Consider the following 25,735-nt stretch of genomic DNA (forward strand, 5'->3'; position numbering starts at 1 on the left):
TCATTTTAAATAATGCTTTCTTCTTAAAGCCAAATGAAATTTCGTTTTGGTTTGGGTATTTTGTGCTTTGGCTTAGAATCCTTAAAAAAATGGCTTGAATTGGTTTATACGATTGTATTCAGTTATTGCTAAAAAGAGAAAAGCCTCTGGTGCAGTTTTTCTCTCATGTTTGGAAACTAAATCTCCACCCCATTGTAACTGAAAGGAGGACATTGTGCTGGGAGGCTTAACACTGAACTCATAAATGCTGCCCTTATGTTAATATGGTGCTGTCAGCAGCCTGCAAATTAGAGCTTTGGATAATGTTGAAAGCTTAAACTCTACCTTTGACACCAGAGCAGTCCATAGATTATTGTTCTGAGGGCTAATCTTTAGTGACAGATGTGGAGGGAGAACAGTTTCCTAATGTTAGTAGCAAACTCCAACCACTCTGTTGTGAGCTTCAGAGGGTTTTTTGCTTTTAGGTGTCAGACTTGTAATCATGCTAGGAGTGCCATCAGAGATGGCTGATTTGAGCCACTTCTAAAGGGTTCTTTCTGTGGACAATTTATTGAGTGAGTCATAGGGTATTTACACAGTGATGGGCAAATACACAATTACCAAAACTCAGTCTTGGAAGGGAACTCTGAGGTTGTCTTGTTAAACCTGTAGCTGACCAAGATTCCTCACACCCAACAAATGGTCATCCAGGCTCTCCTTGAAGACTTCCAGTGGGGAGGGGACCCACCACTTGTTTAGACATCCCATTTTACTTTTAAACGGCTGTAAATGGAAGAAAGTTTTTCCTTTATGAGTCTATATCTGCCCCTCCTACTTCCACCCACTGCTTCCTCTAGGGTCAAGCAAAACAAGTCTAATCTGTGTTTTGCAGATACTCCTTTATGTTATAAGACTTTGAGAATTCTTTCCTCCATGCAAAACGTTTATATTCATTCATCAGATCTTCCCCCTTATTCTTCTCTCAAGGTCTTCACGTATAGCTTGAATAGCCACTGATCAGTAATGTTGTGGAAGGGAATCTTGGTCAGGTATAGGTTGGACTGGTAAACCTCTGTGGTCCCTTCTAACTCTGAGAGTGTAGGAACCTTGGGACACAGGGATCAGTGGCATTTTTTAAATCATCTGATGCCAAGATGATTTTGTAGAAGGAGCATAAAATTGGGAGTCAGTTATGTGGTTCAGTAAATAAAGCCCTGGATTTGACTTCAGAAGACCTGAATTAGAATTTTGACTCAGCCACTTATTACCTATATAACTTTGGGAAAGTTGCTTCACTCCTATGGGACTCATTTTCCTTACCTGTAAAATAAAGGTAGATAGACTAGAAAAAGAAGTGGTATAGGTCAGACAGTAATTACATATGGAACTGGTTGAAAGGCAAGATTTTAAGGAAGTAATTTTCTTTTTTTAAAATAGATTTTATTATTATATATCATATTATTGTATTATATTATTTTGTTTTTATCATCACTTAGATTTCCCTATTTTACTCCTCTCATCCCTCTGAGAATTGTTTCTTTTACTGAAGAATTTTTTTAAGAAGAAAAAGAAGGGAGAAAATCAGCAAAAATGACCAATATTTTTGAGGAAAAAAAATGTGTTACATGTACCATTTCACATCTATTGGTCCCCACTTCCCTCACTTCTGCAGAGGAGTGAAGGGAAGTTTTTTTCCCCCCTCACTTCTCTTCTTTTGGACTAAGCTTGTTTGTATAATTTTGGAACATTTGTTTTTGTTTTTTCTTGTTGTCATTTATTTTCCCCATGTAAGTTGCTATAGTTGTACATATTGTCTTCTTGGCTCTGCTTACTTCTCTTTGCATCAGTTCACTTAATTATTCCAGGCTTCTCAGTAGTCACCATCTTCATTATTTCTTGCAACACAGTAATAGTCCATTATATTAACATACCACAATTTGTTTAACCATTTCCCAGTAAATGGGCAACAACCTTTTTCCAATTTCTTTGCTTCCACAAAAAGTGATGCTTATAAGTATTTTGGTGTGTATGGAGCCTCTCTTTCTGTCAATTACCTTTTTGGAATATTGGTCTAGCAATAGGATCCCTGGATCAAATGGTATGGATGTTTTAGTCACTTTATTTTCATAATTTCAAGTTGCTTTCCAGAATAATTGCACTAATTCATAACTCCAACAACTATACATTAACATGCCTGTCTTTGTACCACCCTTCCAACATTGCTTCTTCCTAACTTTTGTCATTTTGCCAATGTCGTGGGTGTGAGATGAAACCCTAGGGTTGTTTTGATTTTCATTTTCTTATTATTAGTGATGTAGAACATCTTTCATCTGACTGTTAATAGTTTACAGTTTTCTTTTGAGAACTATTTGTTTATATCACTCATCTGTTGGGGAATGGATTTTGGTATTACATATTTCTGTTAATTGTCTATCTTTCTTGGATACCCAAACCCTTAGCAGAGATATTTCAAATAAAGAATGTTTTTTTTTTCTAGGCATCTACCAGCTTCCCTTTCTATTCTAGATGCATTAATTTTGTTTGTGCAAAAGCTTTTCAATTTCTTATAATAAAAGTAACCTCTTTTTCCCCCCTTATCATCATTATCCCCTGTTTGGTAAAGAATTGATCTCCTACCTGTAGGTTTATAAAGTATATGATCTGTTTTTCTTCTAATTTTTAAATGGTGAGATCTTTAATATTCAGGCTGAGTATGCATTTTGAATTTCTAGTAGAGTATGGTTTAAGATGTTAGTCTAAGCCTAAATTCAGTTCTTATCAAATAGGAAGTTCTTTTCTAATTAATTTATGTTTTAGGGGTTTATTGAACTCTAGGTTTTTGAGCTCCATTATTTCTAATTCTTCCTTGCCCATTAATCTACTTTTCTTTCTTTTTTAACCAATACAAAATGGTTTTAGTAATGGCTGCTTTATAAATGCTATTTATCCTTCATTTTTACCTTTTCACTATTTCCTTTAATATTTTGTTCCTTCAAATGAATTCTGTTACTGTCTTATCTAGCTCTGTAAAATACCCCTTTGGTAGTTTGATTAGAATAGCATTAAATATATAAGTTGCCTTTGGTAGTATTGTCGTTTTTATTTTATTGGTATGGCCCAGCCATGGCCACTGAATATTCCTAAGGAGTAGTCATTTTCAATATCATCTAAGAAGGAAGTTTCTAATAGAGTGACCAGCTGATTTGAGCTTGAGCTAATGCCATTTAGCATTTTTATAAATTACTTAGATAAATGTATAGATGTCATGCTTATTGGATTTATGGATGACACAAAGCTAGGGGAAATAGCTAATACATTTGGAGGAAAGAGATATAGCTCAAGCACCAGCATCTGATTCCCCCAATGCCTTTCCTCCCAAACGACTTTGTACTTAACTACTTTGTATACATTTCTTTTTACTCATTTTATTTTTATGCTGTATATATGTATACATGTATTATGTTGTCACCTCCCCCTCCTTGAGAATTTATGCTTAATTTGAGTAGAGATTATTTTAATTGTTGTCAGTTGTTATGCCTAAGGATATGTGGGAGCCCTTTTGGGTTTCCTTGTTGTAGAGATTGATTTATGTCAGTTAAAGTTTTTTTTTTCTTTGTCTCAAGGGCTCACTAGAACCAGTGGCAAGTGAAGGCATCAATAAAACTTTAAAAAAGAAATAAAAAGGTATAGGATTGTAAATTGAGATCTGGAAGGGACCTCAGTAAATGGTCCTCTCATTTTATAGATAAGGACAATGAAAGCTATAGGGCTTAAGTGATTTGGCCGGAACCACGGGATTGGAGTTGTCTAAGGCACAGTTTGATCCTAGGTCTTCCTAACACCAAATCCAATACACGATACTGTGTAAATAACTCCATCCATCCCGTTCACTCATCAGGACAAAATATCAGGGAGGGATTCTTCCCCCTTTCTACTTGCTCTGTCACATCCCTGTAGAAGCAGAAAGGGGCCCACACTGGACTAACGGTAATTTTCTGTTTTTTATATTGTTTCATGGATTACCAGAGTCAAAGCATTCATCACCCATTGACCAACCTCATAGCAGTGATCCTCTTCACACTTAGCTTGATTGATCCTTGGAAAGCAGGAGGATTGTACTCAAAGGCTTTCACAGATGTTAGAACCTGTGTTCCATTGGCCTAGAGACTTCGAGAACTTAGGGTTATGTCTGTGCCACAAGGTGGCATCAGGATAAGACTTGAAGGAACCAGGTATGAAAGTAATATCTGTGTCCAAATTTAGAAGGATAGATACTATCATGGAGAGGCAGTCCAATGTAGTGAAGAGGCATCAAACTTGGCTGCAAATGGGAAATGTTTAACAAAATAAATACAAATATGGTACAACACAGAGAATGTTAATTTGTGATTTTCTAAGTCAATATGTGGTCTGCAGGGATCCCTTTCTATTTGGATCACTGGTATAGTTTATAGAGAGCTGACCTCAAAGATATGAAGGAACTGGGTTCAAGTCTCACTTCTAGTATCTACTGACCATGTGACGCTAGGCAAATTACTTACCCTTTCAATACATAAGGCAACTCTCTAAAACCCTTGAGTTGCCAACCTACATTGTGAACCTACATTGAGTATACCTGTGAAATCCCAGGTCCAGTCTCCTTCATTATATGTTGGTATTGTACACAGACAAATAAAAATGAATCATGGGCAGGAGGCCAAATTCCATCATTTTTCCTTCAGTAGCAGTCGTGAGGTGGTAGTATGAGGGGATGATCACAGTGAATCAGTCAGACTGAATCATAGATAAAAAGTTGAAGGGACCTTAGAAATAATCTTGTCATAATGTCACAAGGATCCTATGACTCCAAATCTGTAAGATTTAGAGCTGGAAGTACCTTATAGATGATTGAATCCAACCCCTTCATTTTACAGATGAGGAAACTGAGGCCCAGAGAGGTTAAGTGACTTGCCCAGAGTCACATAGCTAGTAAATATCTGAAGCAAGATTTGAATATGGGTCTTTCCAACTCTCAAGTCCAGCACTCTGTTCACTGCCATGCTGCTTCCATCTCATTTTATAATTATGGAAGTTGAGGCCCAGAGTTATTATATTACTTTTCCGAGGTCATACAGCTTCTAAACATTGAACCAAAATTTGAACCCTTGGTCCTGTGAAGACAGTGTTCTCATCTATTCTGCCTTTCAGAACATTTGATCATTAACTCAAACTGTCTTTTAAAAATTGTAATATATGTGTGTGTGTGTGTGTGTGTGTGTGTGTGTGTGTGTTCTACTATATCCAGTAATATATTCGAATTAATACACTATTAAAGAAAATTATCACCCACTTTGCTATAGAATGGGATTAGCAATATTTCAAGATAATAGAGATTCTGGACCAGTTGATGATTTAGATCAGGAAACTTTGCTGAAATGAATAATTTAGCAAGACATCAAGTCATCAGTTTAATTTTCAAGGATGAAAAAGTGTTTTCCCTCAAAAGGTTTTTTTGGTTTTCGCGTTGAAGTGGTGTCATACTTGTCAGCAAAACCAGGATAGAACTTCCCTTGGCAAATACAGCTTAAAGAAAACCAGAAAAACCTTACATGGGTGGAGAAACCATATTTTCCCTTGGATTTTGCCCCCTACCATTGTAACACACATTTTGTTTGCAGAGTTAACACATTAAGGATGAACCAGAATGATGGTCTTGAGGTTGAAGGATGATAAGTAGACCTCATTACATTGCTTGGCGTACAGCCCATAGAAGCGAGCAGTAACAGCCTTGATTTCATTTTAAAAGGAGTTAGAAGAATGTGAAGAAGGTCATCGCCATCAATCTGTTATTGCCCTGCTAGATAGCATCTCTTTAAGGAGACATAGGAAATGCTTTTTTTTTAATCAAATAAAAGCCCGAATGAGGGTGTTCATCTTAACAGCTTTTTAATGAAAGTGTTAGGTTTCCATAATGGAGTTCATAAGCCCTTGGATGTAAAAACTGTTTAAGAAAACGCTTTTAGCATCATTATGTTCAGCTCTGCTGGTACAGGTGATACTTTTGCCTTGTATTTCCTTCTGAAAAAGTAAGAAAGCATAAAAATAGTTGGCAATAATACTTTGTTATCACAAAACCTTCGAAATAACCACTTTACACAATATTGCTGTGATAGCAGTTCCATAGTGAGCCCATTTCATAGGTAAAGAAATGGAGACTGAGTCTGGATAGCTTGCTTGCACCTGCATATTGATTAGAGGACAAAAGTGGGGAATGTATATCTGGTATTTATATAGAGCTTTAATGTTTACAAAGCTTTGTAGATATTCTATTATGTGCTCATTGGAGAGCCTTCTTCCTAGATCTATGGCTCTGTAGTGATGTGTGCATGTGTGTGAGTGTGTATGTGTGTGTGTGCGTGCACATGTGTGTCCTCTATTTAAGTCCTATTCTGATGCCTTTTCATACAGAGGCTTCCTGAAGACTCTCCCCACAGAACACACCCCTGGCAGGTCTAAAGGTTTGGGGTGATGAATTGTACCCCTGATTAGAGGACCAGCCTAGCTAAGTTCAGGAAGGCATTTCACTTTGGTGGGAAGAGGTAGAGTAAACCACCCATAAAATCATCTCCTGAGTCATGGTGGAGATGTAGCCAGTCTGTGAAGGGGAATGCTCATACCAACAACATCATAAGCCAGAGAAGCACATGTGCATATCCACGTGCATGGATGTATTATTGTCACTCACCGTGGACACACGTATATTATTGTCAATTACAACATGACCATATGCAGGCATGCATTCTTGTTAGTTACAAAAATCGATCTTCTCTTTTACTTCTCTGTTATTGGAATTCCTAATCTATGCTCAGAGAGCCCTGAGTGGCCACTGCCTTTCTCTCTCATGAATGTTCTCTGTGATGATTACCTTCTGGACGAAGGCAAAGCCCACTTGACTGTGCTGTATGCAAGAAGAGCAGAGCAAACCCTGACCTTTGAATCAAAAGACCTGCTTTTTATTAGGTGTGTGACCATGAGCAAGTCCTGCTGAGCCCTAGTTTCTGCATCCATCAAATGGGAATACTTGAACTATATACATCATAGGTATGGTATGCTGTTTTGAGACCCACATGAGATAATGTATAGGAAAACACTTTTTAATTAATGAAATCCTGTTTAAATGAGTTTTCTCAAACTTCACTCATTATAGCTCTTAATTTTCTAGTATCTATGACCAATGTCTGACTTCATTGGATTCTATTTTCCAAGACAGGGGTCCTTCACCTGGGGTTCAAGGACCCTATAGGGTCTGTAGATAGATTTCAGGGGGTCTGGAAAAAAAGGATCAGCAAAAATTACATCTTTATTTTCACTAATATTTGGTTTTCTTTGTAATCTTACAAAGATTTATTTTATGCATTGAAAAGCATTATTTTGAAAGGGTCCATAGGATTCAGACCGCCAAAGGGGCTCATGATACAAAAAAAAGCTAAGAACCCCTTTTAAGAGATGCTGATGCCAAATAACTGACCTGTATTGAGCGCTTTAATATTTTCCAGTTACTTTATACAATTGCCTCCTTGTACTTTCATAAGTAGCTTCTTCCCCTTCTGTGCTATGAAAACAGATACATTTAGAGGGCCAGGGGACTCAGAATCTAGCAGGAACATTTTCCAGGACTGAGACCTTTTTTTTTTCCCCTAGACATGTGATTTGATAAGTGTAAGGGATTTTCCTCAGCAAGGAATTTCCTTCTGCAAATGCAGATCAGCAGCTGTTTTACAACCTGTAGTCTTCGGGAGATGAGTGACACATCAAGAGGTTAAGTGACTTACCCAGAATTAGCCAGCATGTGTCAGAATTGGAAACCCAGTTTTCCCTGATTCTGAAGATTCTCAGTGCTAAGACTGAATGCCACCAAAAGGGTTTTGGTCCCAAAGTGAGTCACCATTGTCCTCACATCTCATGTAACTAGACTGTAAGCCCCTTGAGGGTAGGGATCAATTAATTTCATATAGGACCCTGCAGATGTAGGGGAACGTTTGTGAAACTGAAGTGAATTCCTGGGCTCTGATGAAGCACTACTAAAAAGGGATTCTTGATAGTTCCCCCCAAAAAAGTAGTGCTCATAAATGGAACCTGGAAATGAAATCTGAAAAGGCTAAAAGACACTGGAGGAGCAGATGTCATCACTCCTGCTAATGAGAGAGTGCAGTCTTGGTAGACAAGGGAGGGTGAGATTGTGCCTGCTGCTAACCAAAGCATTAAGATTTGTTCTCCTAAGAGACACCCAAGAACTTGGGTTTGCTTGCAGCCCTCAGAGAATACTGTGTGGCTGTGCTCTATCCCATCATTCAGATGAGTATCACATGAACAGACCTTTGTAAAGCAAAATAGAAATTTAGGGAGTAATGGTGCACATAGATCAGAGCTATAAACTTTGAACAAACATGTAATTTGAGTGTGATTCCCCTGATCTGAGGAACTAAGGAGCTTTTGAATTCTAATCACTGGGCTGGAATGGGCTTCCCCAGAGACTGGGTGACTTTGATTTCTCTGCCTGTAAAGTAAGGATATGGTGAGAGGAAGGTCTTGGGGTCACTTGACTTGGGAGGTCTGCAAGGTAAACCATGCTTATGCAACCAAGGTTTCTCTGACAAGTATGGAAAGAAGTGAGGATGGGCTTGGTGGGAGGTAAAGGCACATGGTGGTCTGCTGGCCTAGAAATTTTCTGTGTCTCCCCGTTAGGTCCCATTGCTGTGCTTAGAAAGTGAAGCTGCTAGTGGGAATCAGCCTGGGGGGACTTCACTGTCCCCCTTCAAACTTCAGGAGGAAATCACCATGAAGTGGTGGTTTAGATCAACTTTTGGTCTCTTATGATATCCTCTTTGGATGTTTCTTCAATACTGGAGCAGTGACTCTCAATTCTTGAAGGCAGCTGGGTGGTAGAGTGAGTGGAGCTCCGGATTTGGACTTAAGAAGCCCTGAATTCGAATCCTGACTCAGACATTACTAGCTGTATGAACCGGGGCAGATCACTTACTTTCTCTCAGCCTGTTTTCTCTGTCTAACTCATAGGATTGCTGTGACAATCAAAAGAGATAACACATGTAAACATATGTAACACAGGTGAAGTGCTTTGCAGACCTTATGATGTTTGCTGTTATTAAATTTTTATAATGGAAGTGCCCACACCAATGACATCACGTATTTTTGAAGTACTGAATTATATGTACCCAGGAAATTTGTGAAGCAGGGCATACCTGAGAGGAAGGGATCAAAACTGGTGTCTCTAATTATTTAAAAACCTGTATTTAGTAGATAAGCAGATGTGGAAGCAGAATTGAACTAACTTTTGGGAAAGGTAATAATTGGCTGTGTGTATAGCTATGTGTATAGCTGGAGGACCGTTTCCTATAAGAAATCACTCCCCTATTTATGTCATCGCCTAGTAACATGAGCTCTACCTGAGTTATTGCTTTTTCCCCTTTTTCTTTTTCCTGGACCTGTGATTTATTTCATCAGTGTAAGGAGCTCCCAGTGAGGAACTTTATCTTACTAATGTAGAGCTGGACACTCTCTTACTTACAGTCTTAGAGAGATGCCTGAGTCACTGAGAAGTGACTTGCTTTGGATCTCACAAAAAAAGCCTGTGTCAGGAGTGAAATTTGAAGTCGAATTTTCCAGTTTCTGCACACAGCATTCCATCTACTATACCACATTGATACTCTTATTTAACTTAAATAAATATTTAATAGATATATGTGTTCTTGCAAACTGGCAAGAATGTGTCTTTTGCCTTCTCCCATGCAAAAAATGTGGATTCTTAACATAACACATTCTTGGGTGATACTAAGCCTTAGGCCTTATCAAATGTCATGACTGGAGAAAACTACTCTATGATCGCCAATGACACTTCAAAAAGCCTTGCACATACCATTAAACATTAGATCAATTCCTATGTCAACCATATGCAGGTGAGAAAGCCAGGGAGTGAAATAGTTAGAATTGGATGTGATGCAATTTTTCCTCCAGCAGGTGTTATAAAACCAGGTTATGAAAGCATTGGGATCACATGGTACCAGGAAAAGGCGTTTGTGTATGAATTCAGTCTCTCACTTAGGTAACATTTTATCCTTGGCAACCCTTAGGAAGACAATCCCTCATATCACCTGGAGTAGCTAAGGGTTAAACTGGACCACTACAGAATAGCAGCTTTTATTCTATGGAATCAATTTGATGCTAATGGAGGTGAGCCAATGTGTAGATAATCTCAAATGGGAGATAATGTGGAAATAATTTAGAATGGGATTGGTAAATTTTATGTAAGTGTTATGTAATTTCTTTTTCCTCTTCAGAGTTACCTTTATAATTCTCTTTGGCTTAGGGTTACATTTTAATGAGTTTGTCCTCCAGGAGTCTAGCTGCAAAGCTGTTCTTTACCTCCTTTCTCCCTGTCACTCAGATGATTGACATGAAGAAGTAACAGAAAGAAGTTCTGAGTTCCACTACATTTTACTTGATGGCAGAAAGCATGGTACTCAGATCCATATTTATAGTCACAAAGCACAGCTTCCAAGGGCACCAGGAGAAAGGTACTTGGTGATTTCTTCTAAGAAATAAGAGATAGGAGAAATAATAGACATCCAGTAAAAGGATGTATCATGGGGAGATTGTTTGTCCTGCTGACTCTTGTTTTGATGTTTTAGACACTGTGGTGGAGAAGTGAATATGTATTATGTGCTTTCTTTGAAAATCATCACTCAGTTCTTTGTATTGGAATCTTACCTGGCTCTTCCTTAATTGTAAATTACAGCTACAAAAGGAAAGTGGATGAAAGTTGCTAAACCCAACAATAGTGAAGTAAATGTTAGCTGATCTTAGGAAGTATAAATCTTTTTCCATGAAAAATTAATTTATGACTGGATGAAATAGAGTCTTTGGCTTGTTTTGATTTGGGTAAAGGGCAAATGGCATGCCTTTGTGGGCAAGCAGATTTCCACTTGAAATTGTTTAATCAGAGGAAATCTCTCAAACACAAATTAGAAATCTGTGTCGTGGGAAGAAGTTTGGTTCTTTGGAAAGCAAAAATAGCATAAATATAGAGGTTTGGGGAAAAGGTCTAAAAAAATCTAATAAATTCTCATCTCAAGTCACAGAGCAAGAGAGATGAGCTGTACCTGAGGTAAAATGCTTATGATATACAACATTTAAAATTATATCTTTTTGTTTTTGTTTTTACATCACCTGCATTCCCAGTACAGCCTTCCCCTAAGATCCACTCCATCCTTATAAGAGGGCTTCTGGACTTTTGTTGTGTCCTGGACCCTTTGGCAGTCTGGTGAAGCCTATGGATCTCATCTCAGAATAATGGTTTTAAATGAATAAAAGACTTAGGATTATGATAAAGAAAACACTGTTAAAGTAGTTATCAAAATATTTTTTTAAAAAGTTCACAGGCCCAAGTTAAAAGAACTCCTGCTCTATGACAAAGAGTGAAAAAGAGAAAAGGAGAACATTGGAACAAAATTAAGGAAATGGCAAGTCATTTCAGTATCTTTGCCAAGAAAACCCCAGGTGAGGTCACAAAGAGTCAGCCCGGACTGAAGCTACTGAGGACAAAGCAACACTTCAAAACAGGCTGACACTTTTTGTAACATTCCTCACTCACTGTCCTGCCATCTCTGCAAAGAAGGGAGGGAGGTGCCGTCTCCCTCTCCTCGTTGGGGAAGAACCTGGCCAAAAAAACAGTCTTTTTTAATGGTTTTGTTGTTCTTTCCATTTACATTGTGGTAATCGTTGTGGCTATTGGTTTCTTGATTCTGCTCGCTCCACATCTTATTGCTCCCTTTGCCTTTTTATGCCTCCCTGTGTTCATCACATTAAATTGGTTTTTTTTTAGGCAAGTAGGGTTAAGTGACTTGCCCAAGGTCACATGGCTAGTAAGTGTCAAGTGTTTGATCTGAGGCTGGATTTGAACTCAGGTCCTCCTGACTTCAGGGCCAGTGCTCTATCCACTGCACCACCTAGCTGTCCCCATCATATTAATTTCTTACAGTTAATCAGCAAGCGTTTACTAAGTTGTTACTGTGTTCTAGCTATTGTGCTAAGATCTGGGAATAGAAAGACAGGCAAATAAAGTCTCTTTTTATATGTTATATAACAGCTCATGTTATAACAAGGGAGGCAACATGTAAATACTTAGTCATATATAAAATATATAAAATATACATGAGGAACTTTCTAGAAAACTCAGCAAAAAGTGGAGGGTAGCAGCAAGCTCCTTGCACAAGAACTCATTCCCCACAATCGCCTCTTTCTTCTACTGCCCCCCCCAAATTCTAACAGGCTCCTAGTTGGTCCGCGTTAGTGTCTCTCCCAACCCCCAGACATGGGCATTCCAATGCTAGGCATTTCTCCTGAGCTTTAGAAAATGGTGAAGGAAATGACTTGCATTTTTTTGGGTAAAACACAATGCCTCCCAGAACTAAAAAAAGACATATAGAAAAATATCCTTGAAATATCACCCAGAGAAGAATCTAAATGAAGGAGAAAAGTTCAAATAGATTTCTCAAGCTTATGAAGTGCTTTCTGTGATGCAAAGAAGAGGCATTTATGACAAAGGGGAGAATAAGCCGTCAAAGAGGACAGCTTTGGTTCACCAGTGGATATCTTCACTGTTTTTTGGATGAGGTGGAAGAATGCAAAGGGAATGGAGAGGTAAAAATATTCATCAGTTGTCTGTGACCTTAGAAGATTTATACAAAGAAAACTGGCTTTGCAGAAGAATCTAATTTGTGATTTATGAAGGTTTGGGTAGTAAGAAAAGAACTGTAGAATACTGTTTCAATTGCAGAAGTACTGAAATGCAAATAAAAATTCATCAGATAGGACCATCTGTGCAAAGAGGGGAGGGGAGGTGCCTTCTCACCCTCCTCTTTGGAGATGAACATGGTCAGCAAATTCTATCAGTTTGCATGGAATGTCAATGGCATAGGAGATTGAATCAGCCCTAAAGATAGATGTAAAAGCTGCAATGGAAGGAAAGTTGTTCAAGAGTATATATTTATAAGAGTAGGAAAGAAAGATAGTCAGAAGATAACATTCCATGGTGAAGGTGACAACATCCCATGGTGAAGGTAATGGGGAGCCAGGACATGAGCAAGGAGATAATCATTGTTTATAAGAAGGATAGTGCTATATTTACACAACAGTGAAGGACCTTTTCATGGTTGAAGCATTGTGTTGCTTCCAGAACTATAGTCATTGTCATCCTGGTCAGATTGTTAAACATGGAAATATCAAATATGTGCAATGACTTTCTTTCATCAGATAAGTTATCTTTGTAGAGGAGACTGAAGAAATGGATCTTGTAGAATTGGTGAACTTTGACCTATTTCAAGAAAGAAGCTGCCATTACATTGGAGAAGCTTCTGAGGACCATGAGCATGGTATTCAGTATCAGTGGTGGTATTCAGTGTTAAACCTCTTAAAGGGGGCCAGTGAATACTCTTCACTGTGATGCTGGCTTTTTTATGCAATAGTGAATGAGTGAAGGACTACAATCATCTTAACACAAGTATGAGCTATTGTTTGTGTTGTAATATTCAACTATAGTTGTGCTTTTAAATGCTGGCTTTGCAATTTGTGATGTTCAGTTTGCAAGATAGTTTAATGTTGTTAATTATTTCCTTATGGTAAAGAAATCCCTGAGCACTTTTTTTCCCCATAACTTCTACTTGTTTTGATGTGCATATGCAGTGGCTCAGACTGAGGTTTGATTCTTGATTGACTAAATGCACACAAGCATTTATAATTGTTAAGTTCTGAAATTAAAATTTTAATTTTGCTGAATTTACCATGAGAACTTTAAAAAAAAAAGTACATGGAAAATAATTTCCATCTACTAGCACTAGCTGCTGGGAGGACTGAGAAAGGCTTCTTTGAAAACATGAGTTTAAAGCCTAGCCTTGAATGGAACCGGGGAAGCTGAGGAGGTAAGGAAGGCATGGGGGATGGTCACTGCAAAGGCAATGAGATGGAGTCCAGAGATGAGAGATGCAGGGCTAAGTGAGAAGAACACCAAGAAGGTCAATGAAGCTGGATTCATGTCAATGAACAGTAGTAAAGGGCTGGGTTATAAAGGTATCTGGTAGGATGGGGTTATCCTCAGCAGTAATAGGAAAGTTAGGAAGAGAGGAAAATTTGGGAGAAAAGATCATGAGTTTTGGACATGTTGAATTTAAAATGTCTGCAGGACATCCAGTTTGAAATGTGCAATAGGCAGCTGGAGAGGTCAGACTGAAGGTCAGGAGAGAGGTGAGGGTTGGACAGGTAGATTTATGAATCATCAAGATAGAGATGATAATTGAATTCAAATAAATAAAATGAAAGTGAATGCTTTGTCTAGGGTTGGGGATCTTAACCCTTATTTGTGTCATTTGTCTCCTCTTGGTTCAGTGCTGTTTCTACCAAATGGCATAGCTTCCCCCAGTCCCTTCCGCTGAAGTGGCCTTGGCACAGCCTGGGCACCCTGTGCCTGGTAAGCTGAGATAAGTGGACTGCTCACTTTCCCAGGTGGCCCTTGTCTCTCTTGGCCTTTATTTAAAAATATTTTGAAAGGTTCAAGAGACACAGTTTTTGGGTAATTTAATCATTTTATTAATAAGGTCAGCAGGTTATTAATAAAAGGATGGTCATTTGACCATCTCTCTTAGACAATCATGGGAGTGGACTCAAGTTTATATACCCTTCCAACAGAGGTTGATGTCAGCCCCTAGACAGAGAAAATATCTCCATACCAGACAAAAGGATCTGTTTCCACCCAAGTTTGAACAGAACACATGTGGCTTCCCCACCTTACATTAAAATTCTTAAAAGATTGGGTGGAGTCTGATCAAGATCAAGAAGAGTCAATGCAATCTCATTATGTGTAATGTCCTTCTGAAGAAAAACTAGACTTTTAAAATGAGGAATTTAGAAGGGGAGAGCCTCTGAATCTCCCCAAGATATTAGTTATTAATAATCATTTCTCACATTCCACCATTTGATTCTTGGGAAGCATGGCCTCCTCAATGAATCACTAGCTAATGTGACAAAAATTTCAAGGATTTCTAAGAGGGAAGACAATGTGAGCGGAAAAAGGGCAAAGATGGGTGGGGTGCTTTAATAAAATCAAAGAGGGGGCAGTCCCCTTTGATAACATTTTGACAAAATCTAAAAAGGTAATCCCCTTGGATAAGTAGACTTACAGATAACAAGTGTAAAGGGAAAAAGAAAACCACAAAATAACATTCATAAATGGGTCTCCCTCAAGCTCCTCTGAAAAGATCTGATGCAGTACTGTGGTGTGGTCTCAGAGCAGCTCTTCTCCAGCTCAGGTCACTTGTAGAAATTCTCTTCTTTGCTAAAAATTTCCTACAAAATTGATCTTAACACAAATTCTGAACTTACTCTGTCAATAACCAGTGCAGATAATGAAAGTTAACTCAAATCATGTCTATTACTAGAAAATCAAATTTGGAACATTTTAGACCAGGGAATTTGCACTTTTATGTCGGTCAATTGTCATGTTGATATATATAGGAAACTGGGGTACAAACAGAAAATTAGAACCCAATTTTTATACTTTACATTATTCATTCCTACTTTGCATTATTCATCCTCCCCCCATTAGGAGGATGAGATTTCACTAAGGTATGAATAACAGGACACTTTTTATAAGAAGACAGACTCTTAATATAAAAATGAATTCACTTAAAAGTTGCCAGATCAACTTCAATTATAACAAAAGGTTCAGGGATTATATATATATATAAATATATTAAGTAATCAATTTTTAAAAGGCATATCAAGTAAGTTATTATAATAAAACCATTTTCAACTTCTAGCAATGTTCAAATAACCCCTAACAAAAGTGGATGTCTCTTTAATAGTTCAATTTTTACACCTGGCATCTTATTATAGTAACTCAGATATTCTCCAATATTAGCCTATAAGATAAAGATTTAATATTGTGTTCATATCATCTGATATGGCTATAGAAATTTTCCATAAAAGAACAGGGACATCAAGGAAAGTGTTCCCTTATTTTGATGTCAATTCGAGGCAAATGTTGTGTAGATGGACAATTGCATTGAGCCAGGTAGGATATTTTCCATTCAAGAAATGTCATGTTGGGGAAATTGAGTCAGGAGTATACTACCTCAGCCCATGGCAATAGTTGTTCTCCCATCCTTTCTCATGAGAATTAATTCCACCAGCAGTTTACGCACATAAAACTCAAAGGGTTGGCTGGCATCATGGATCATTGGCTAAGTAGCATTTCTTGATGATCTTACCTGGAGTCAGACTCAGAATAATATCAGTTAATGGTCCCATAAGATCTTAAACAGCAAATTCCAATAATCAGAGCTTCAGGTGGGTTCAGTTCTCAAGGATCACATTATTATTGATTTATAATCTCACATTAGTAACAGTAAGAAATTCATCACAGAAAAGTCACATCTTGATTTAACTAGTACTTTGTTAAGTAGATGTTTTTTCATCCCTAAATTCAACATTATACAAATAATTTTGCTTTAAGATGCTTAATAAAAAGCAACAAACTTGGGATGAGATGTATAAATATAATTATATATAAATAATTATATATATAATATAATTTATATATATATAATTTATAACATAAATAAATATAATAATCCCAAATTGTGTACAGATTAGACAATTAGAAAATGTTTCATATAATAGTATATAGTAAAACATATTTAGTCATTAACCATGCTCAAGTGGACATAAACACAGGCTACTGCTCAGAGAATCCCTTTAAATAATGTAATTTTCATGCATTTCTACACATGTTCTAATTCCATATTACATAATAAACATAAGTAAAATCAGATTTCCCATTAGGGTGCCACAATATAGCTCATAAATTACTACTCTTCAGTAACATAACTGTCAGTGCTGAAATTCTGTAGCTAAAAACAAAAACAAAAGAGGCTCCTGACTTCAATCTCACAACTTAATAGATTTACATCTTTGTTTCACAAGCTTGTTTACCTTTGTCTAATCATACTCATATCATTCTAAAAGAATGAGATACTTAAGGAATTGAATCTTATACATATGACAAGTTCAAGCACTAATTTAACTCTTGCTTAGGCTGTGGAATGACAACAAATTCAGATCAAAACAGTCAAATCTTTCCCACTTACAGCTTATTACAGTAATTTAAATCCCTTAGCATTAATCTAATACCTAATATATTCAGTAGTGCAATGGCTAACTTCTACTTTGTCTACCCTGATAATAGAAATTTGCTGTGAGAGTTATAAGTAGGGACATAGTTATAACAGCATCAAAACTGGTCCTCAAGGACTACACCACTATGTGTAGCCTACAGCATACAGAATGAGATGGACTATTTCCTTGTATGGGAAAATGAATTAAGAAAAGTCCATCTTAGCCTTGTCAAGGGAATCTTCCTACTTATTTCCAGGGACAGATATGGACAGATATTTTCACTAGCCTTAGATCTCAGATGTTGCTTCCAATGAGCTGCTGACTACTGACTTCTCTGAAAGTACCCATATAAGGATGGTCCAAGGACACAGCAAACCCAAGAATGAAATTCTAAGAATACTCAGGGTCCCCCCCCCAAAAAAAAGCTATAAAGCCTCACTAATCACAGCAGATCTGGACACAATTGTTATTAATGCCATAAAATTAAAAACAACTAGCTTACAAAATAAAATTAGGCTTTCTAAAAATCACACAGTTTTTTTTTACAATTTTTTTTTGCTTAGACATTTTTTTCCTAAAAGTATTTTCCTTTTTTAAAAATAGCTTAAAATTTATCCTGATGTTAAAAGGAATAATCACTAAACTTTCATGAAGTAAATTAGTTGAAAACCTCTGAAATGACAGAAATCTCTCTTATTCAATCTTAAATCAAAGATAAATCTTTAAAATTGGAGTTTTTCAAGACGAAGTTGGTATAAATTGTCTTTAAGTATAATATATTCCCAAAGTACCATAAAACCAAAATTCTTAATCATCACGAATTCCTAAGTTCCACTGTCCTGTAGTCAAAGAAGTGTTTACAATGGGGAGTTTTTATAAGCCAAAAAGAAAAATATGCTCAATTAAATTATCCTTATCACTATAACAAGGTTTACCAGGCCTTTAAAAATTTACTCAATTTATTTTCATCCCTTAAAATATATCACTAGAAATTAAAGAAAATAGTTGCATTCTGTAATCCCACATAGATAGTGAATATGTGAGAGTTCACTTAAACCCCTAGAAAAAACATAACTCCAAATTAACTTTTATACATATACCCTTATCTAAAGGTATTTTGTATTCACCCCTTAAAGCAAAATTAATCTTTAAGAGTGGAGTTTGTTAACACTAAGTTGCTCCAAGATTTCTGTTAACACCCACAAGTATAAATAACCTTAGATGAAACTCACCCTACATTACAAGTAGGCTCCAAAATGTCACTCCCATTTTGTGCAAGGATTCCCATTTACTCAGCAGAAATTCCACAACACAGAAAACTTTTGTATAGGGTTGATAAGAATTTGTGACTAGATAGTTCCAGGAATCATCTCTAGGTTTACAAAGGAGATTTTACGAAGTCTTTTCTTTGTACAATTATTAATTTTCCTTCTTAAAATATCTGTGTTAATACTTGATTAAAACAATAATTCCAAATAATTTAGTTAACTCTCTCATAATTTTCATAATAGCCCAATAATTTTAGGTGAACTTCCTTTTAATATAGGCAAAACTTGGAAGTTTATAATTTCTTAAATTACAATACTTTAGAAAATTACAGCACATGTTCAGCAGGGCTGATACAATGATCTAACAGCTTCCTGACCCATTCTTTTTTTTTTGACAGTACAATTCTTAACCTAACAACATCTAGATTATAAGAGAAATTGCTTTTCTAACAACATAGCTGATAGAATTGTTTACCAAATTTCACAATATGAGAAAATTTAGAAGCATAACAGTACCATAAACAATATTATATATTTAAAACTTGAAACAAACCCATTACCAATCAGGTGACCTTAATTTAGTTGAATGTGCTTTCAAATTACCTTACACAGAAAATCATTCATCTCATCAACATTGGCATTATATACTGATCTCATCTAAAAATCCATATAAAGTTATCAAGTATGAAGCAATGACATCCAATTAAAGAGACAACAAAAACAATTATTTCATTCCTATAGATATTTGCCCTATGCCAAGCACTTTACAATCATATGATCCTCACAACAACCCTTGCAGGTGGGTTCTATTATTATCCCCTTACAAAACAGTAAACTGAACTTTCTTTGGGCCATACAACTAATAAATTTCTTAGTGCCAAATAACAAATATCTTTTCTTATTAGGTTGTAATTTACCATAATACTGAGAAGGAGAGAACTTTCAGACTCTATTCTATTTCCTTCTGGTCATTTTGGATTAAATCAAATCAAATCTGAATTTATACTCACTAATGGTAAGGTTTTGATTTCCAAGGCCTAATACTCTCAGTACTTTAAAAGAAAAAGATTATCCATACATTCATATATCCCCCTCCCCTTTTTAAGGGGACAGTTTCTAGCTCTGAACAACTTTTTCCTCTTCTTCCTTAAAAGAGCTAGGATTAAAAAAAAAGAAAGAGCTAGGATCCCCTGCTTCTACCTTTAAGACTTATCAAATAAAGAGCTGCACAGATAAAGAGCATTCCAAGCTCCCCATTGCAACCCTCCTGAGAATTTCAAGCTGCATAGGAAACACCAGGAAATACATATCAAGTTTTACAAACAGTTTAAATTCACACCTGTTTTTATCAGGTTAGCTTAAAATGTGCTGGGCTAAAATATCCAAAGACTCTAAGTTGGCCTGCTGCTTTTGGCCTTGGCCAAGAGACCTAAGGAATTTGATTTAATGCTGGCGGGGCGTGGCCAGTTATCCCAGGCAGAAACCTTAAGAGCTTTCAGAGTTTCTTAAGTAACTGAACAGTACAAGGGAACATTTAAGATTTTATATAATAATCACAAATCACAATAACCAATATCCATTACCATATCCAATATTTATGTAGTGTTAGATTTTAATAGGACCTTCCTACAGATTTATCCTGAAAGGTAGATACACACGATTACTCTTAGGCTATAGCTGGTTACAGACTGATTTCTAAAAACCTTTTCTGCAATTTCTAGTTCTTAATTAAAGTCAGATCACTGCATTTTAACCACCAAAGAGTTGAGGTTAGATCCTGAAATCTTAAAATACTGGCATCCTAACTCAGTCACTAATCTGCTACATATTATTTTTTTTTTGCATCAGTCTTAACAATTTAAATCCATAACCCAAAAGAATTAAAGGATTCACATTTCTAACAATCTTTCTAATAAAATAAATCAGAGATTCTCAAACTTAGTCGGCCAACTGCCCCCTTTAAAAAAAAAACAACAAAAAACTCAGTGCTCCCTTGGAAATCTAAACATTTAACTTTTTTTTAAACCTTTCACTTTTGAAAAAATTTGTGTCATTTAAAAAAATATGAATTTTAATAATTTGTCATAAATTTGTGGGGTTTTTTCCTGCGTTGAAATTTTGACGACATAATATTGCATCATGTAACCTTAAACAAGTCAAACAATCATTACACATACATATTCCTGCTAATGCATGATGGATTTCCCCACAATGCGTGACTGGCTCACCTTCCAACACTTGCTTGTTAAGACCTGTAGGCAGACTTGACCACTGATTGATTATACTTGTATTTTGTTTGTTTATTTGGAATATAAGGTAATCACTACAACTTTAACTCTATTACGCAGCAGATGAAACATGTGCAAATGGTTTTTCAAAATTTTCTTATCTTTTCTTCTTTCCTTATGCTTCCACAGCTCCTTTATTTTTATTCAATGATCCCCACTTGTACCTAAGGCTACTATTGCCTTCCTGGATCTTTCTAGCAGCCCCCCCCCCGGGTAGTATTGCCCAATTAGGGAACCTCTGTGAATAATTATCAAGTTAATGTTAGGCATTATCTTTATGTATATTACAAACCACATAACTAGGGTAACTTGGCTTAAAACCACATAGCTAATAAGTTTCCTGATGTCTGATAATAAATAATAAATCTCACTTAAAATGAGATCAGAATAAATTCAGTCACACTTGTCTGTTTTCCAAATGTTATCATAAGGACCTTAATTTATAATTTCAATTATTTAGTATTATATTTTACACAAGGGCTATTTATTCCAAGCATTTCATATAATGGGATTCACCATTTCCAGCTAATCTACTACCAACAGATTTTAAAGTGACAATATATAACAAGAGGGGCTTGAAACACGTTTTTGATTCCTCCTACCCCTCTATAACTTTGTTTATTGATTTTCAAATCAAGCTACAAAATTTTCATTCTTAATCTTTCTACTTAAAAGAGTCAAACTTCCTTATACCCTCTCAACATGCTTAAACTGGCTGAAGCTAGCACTAGGGCACCCACAGCAACTCTTTAGGGAGATAAGAGGCGTGGAGCACATGGGCTTGCTGCTGCCCCCTTGCTCTGTGCAGGATTATATCCCCCATTTGTCCCCAAACCATCTTATCTACCTTCCAGATATTCTTCTCAAGCCTTTATTTCTCTTTCCTAATCTTTCATACCTATTACTCAGGCTACCCCCACTTTCCTTTACATTTCAGCCATATCACAGACTGCACATACTGTTGTAAAACCAATGTCTTAGAACAACCCTATTTTTCCAAGCTTTGGAGTTAATATCAACCCAGGAGTTTCTCTTCATTAATCTGCATGTCACAAAATTCTGGTGTACTCTAGGAGATCAAAGAGCTCCAGATCTCTCTTTCTGCCCAAAGGAGACAGAAACCTATATTGTCTATTCCTAGTCTCAATAAAGGAAGAAGTTTGTGGGACAAATCCTTAGATGTTTTAGTGATTACAAAAACTTTTAGGAGATATGATTGGCTTGTGTTCCTGTTGAAACACAAGAATGGGGTTCTGGGTATTCCCAAACCCCATTAACAGATTACAAAAGACTTGACTGCCTAATTAACAGTTTTGCAAATTAAAAATCATACTTTCTGTCTCTTTTTCTCTTGATTTTCTTCACCTTTTAGAATCTGGAGAGATTTAATACTTAATAATTTACAAATCAAGAGAGCTGTATTTCTCTCACACCCTTCACCAACATTACTTATTAAAAAAAGCTTTTACAATGTTAATATACATTTTAAACAAATCATTGAAATCCTACAGTGATTGCATTTAAGTTTATGATATTAAAGTGATCATAGTGTCTTAAAAGACAAACTTATTTTTGCAGTTTTAAACATATTGCCTTGATGTCAGATATATGGGGGGGGCGACAGTCAAAGACAGTTCTCTAGATTTAATTTGAACATAATCTACAAACTTTAGCTTTGGGATTTAATTAAACCTAAACTCCTCCAACTTTTTGGAGTAACAAAAACTCACTTAGTTTTCCCTCATAGCTCTTACCATCTCCTGGCTGCTTGGCCTATATCTTTATCAGTATAAAGCTGCTGCTAGAGCTTCATCAAAAACAAAACAAAACAAAACAAAACTTGGTGTTTTTACTCAGAGAGAAAGATCCCTTCTCTGATTCCACCTCCCAAACTAACTCCTGGGAGAGTCTCACCCTGCTTTTTCAATTTCCACACTTAACAAGCTAACCTTAGAAAACCTTACACAAATAGACACAGAGACAAACAGAACAGAATCTTAGACCCAGAAAGTGAAAAGTTGAGATTAAAACAACTTTCTTTTCTTGCTTTATTATCTCCCTTAGTTTACTCGCTTTTTTTTTGCTTTTAGGCAATTGGGGTTAAGTGACCTGCCCAAGGTCACACAGCTAGGAAATGTCAAGTGTTTGGTCTGAGGCTGGTCCTCCTGACTTCAGGGCCGGTGCTCTATCCACTGTGCCACCTAGCTGTCCCTAGTTTACTCACTTTTACTGGACAGCAAGAATCCTTTTATCACACCTCTGCCTGAAAATGCTAAGAATAGGGCCTCTCAAGTCTTAATTTATATGTAACCCCAAAAGCTTGAAAGCAAGGATGGTAGCTTTAGAGATTCTCTCACAGAGTATTGGCTTGCTGCGTCTCCCTTTTTGAAACTCTAGTCCTGTAAGACATTCAGAATATATTGCTGGTATTTGGGGGGCTTACCAAGCAATTGGTTTCATAAGCTGAATATCTGTAATCCCCTGAATTTCCCAGGTGGCCCTTTACTGTCTACACAGGTTTGCTCTCTCTTATCCCCATATAGATTACTTCAAGGATCTTTTTCAAGGAGATACATCTACCTGACCATTGCCTCCCCGTGAGAGCTAAACTTAGAAAAAAGCTGCAGCACAAACACTAAAAACAGACATATGGACACATATATGTTTACCCAGATAAAATTTATTTGCTGTTAAAAGGGAGAATTAGATCACAGCCAGAGTCCTAACAGAGAACTCTTCTTGTGGAGAAACTCTGCACGTGGGCCCAGTGGAGGAGTGCTCCTTGTGGAGAATCTAGAGTGAAAGATTCTGATGCCTTCATGGTTAGCCATAACTCTGATGTTTAAAAAGGTTCAAGAAACATAGTTTCTGGGTAATTTGATAATTTTAGTAATAAGGCCAGCAGGTTATTAATAGAAGAATAGTCATTTGGCCATCTCTCTTAGACCAAAGACAATCATGGCAGGGGCTCACATTATATATATCCTTCCTCTAGGGGTTGATGTCACCCCTGGGTAGAGAAAAGATCTCTATACCAGACCTCTCCCAGCCTTGGACTCTCTAGACAAAAGGATCCACCTCCAACCAAGCTTGAGCAAAACAGTGGCCTTCCCCACCTTAGATTACATTCTTACAAGGTTGGGTGGAGCCTGACCAAGATCAAGGAGAGTCAATGCAATCTCATTATCAGTAATGTCCTTCTGAAGAAAATGAAGAATTTAGAAAGGGAGAGCCTCACATCTCCTCAAGATAGTGGTTATTAATAATCATTTCTCACATCTGGGTTCCTTGAAACTTAAGAGAGGTCTGTGCCTTAAGGAACCAAGAAGCCCTTATGGCTCACCTTGGTACAAAACTCTCCTTTCCCTTTTGCCCTGATCAGGAGGTCACCAGAAGAAGCAACATCCTGACAAGAATCTTGGTCCAGAAGACTTGATGCCATTCTTTTGTCTCTTTCACATTCGTCTTGCACCTCTACAGAAGTGGCAAATTTCCAGATATCGTAGGAGTGCATTGTTCTTCAACAAAGCTTTGACGTACATTTTGAAGGCAAGGAGAAGGAGGAAGGGGCTTTTGCTGGCTTTCATTTATGTCAGTGGGGTGGCTTCTGTGCTATAGTCTTGTAGCAGTATTGTAATAAGTCTTTATTTAGGCAAATGTCCATGGAATAATTAATCAACTAGAGAAGAACATTGGTCATCTATCTTAAGCATGCTGGCAGACTCCATTTTGTATGAAAAGTGTCTTGTTAGCTTCAGATCACAAAATTCTAGGGGCTTGTTCAAAAATCAATTGCTCTTGAACTCCACCTTCTCTTCCTACTCAGTTAAAAAACAAGTCAGGAGGTGAGAAGGAAGGGGTTAGGTTTTGCCTTCTTGATTTGGATTGGGAATCTGATTCAAGTGATTACAAATGTCAGAGAGAGGGAAACTGCCCAAAGCTGCTGTACAGTTTCCTTTAACTCCATCCATACTCACTGCCTGGCTCATTGCTATCCTGTTGATCATCTCCAGAGGCTGAAAGAACCCAAACAGCTGTAGATACCTGGAGAGAGCATTTATTCTAGAAGTCAGGACTTCTGGGTTCTGGTCCTGGACTTTGCCACTAAATAGTTGTGTGATGTTTTCTCACATTTTTGTTTCTCATCTTCCCCATCCATTCAATAAATTAGTTGGGCTATGTTACCTTGCAGATTCTTTCTCTCTCTAAAGTTCTGTGATTCTAAATATATCTATTCATTTGCCTTCTTAGTGAACCTAACAGAACAAGAGAAGCCAAATATAGTTTCATTTTTTTATGTCAGTGAGCAAACATTTATTAAGCATCTACCTGCCTTTTGTTGTTGTTTAGTTGCTTTCAGTCGTGTCTCACTGTACGTGATCCCATTTTGATGGGGGGGGTTTTGGCAGAGATACTGGAGTGGTTTGCCATTTCTTTCTCTAGCTCATTTTATAGATGAGGAAACTGAGGCAAACAAGTTTAAGTGACTTCCCCAGGGTCACACAGCTAGTAAGTGTCTGAGGCCAGATTTGGATTCAGGAAGATGAGTCTTCCTGACTTCAGGCCCGGCTCTGGCACTCTGTCTACTGCACCACCTAACTAGACACTGTGCTGTTGTTGTTTGTCCTTCATTCTCAAAGAGGACCCTGATATCAGGAAGGTGAGGCCATGACTTGCAAGTGACTTGGATTTAAGTGAGGGAGGGCTGTGCAAAGTCATCAGCCTCACTTTCTCCTCTGGAGCCATCTGGGTCCAGTGGCAAGATATAGATCTGGATGACTGGAGATGGCCCCCAGGCACTGTGCTAACTGCTGGGGATCTGCTAAATAATTTCTCTTTAGGGTCATTTTTAAAATTCTGGGTCAGTACCAATTTTAAGGCTTCAGCGGAGACATCTGCCAATCATGGGACCATAAATTTAAAGCTGGAAGGGACCTTAGAGGCCATTGAATCCAACCCTCTCATTTTACAGATGAG

At 37.2% G+C, this 25,735-nt stretch overlaps 1 protein-coding gene and 1 pseudogene across 14 annotated transcripts in view; both read left to right on the plus strand.

Moving 5' to 3' along the window:
* The window catches only part of LYPD6B (LY6/PLAUR domain containing 6B), a 216,965-nt gene that overhangs the window by 68,547 nt on the left and 122,683 nt on the right, over window positions 1-25,735 (plus strand). The window lies entirely within an intron of this gene.
* LOC110207098 (dnaJ homolog subfamily A member 1 pseudogene) lies at window positions 9,927-13,092 on the plus strand (annotated as a pseudogene).

Source organism: Phascolarctos cinereus, unplaced genomic scaffold (genome assembly GCF_003287225.1).
Source record: "Phascolarctos cinereus isolate Bilbo 61053 unplaced genomic scaffold, phaCin_HiC Scaffold_726;HRSCAF=1367, whole genome shotgun sequence".
Taxonomy (NCBI): Eukaryota; Metazoa; Chordata; class Mammalia; order Diprotodontia; family Phascolarctidae; genus Phascolarctos; species Phascolarctos cinereus.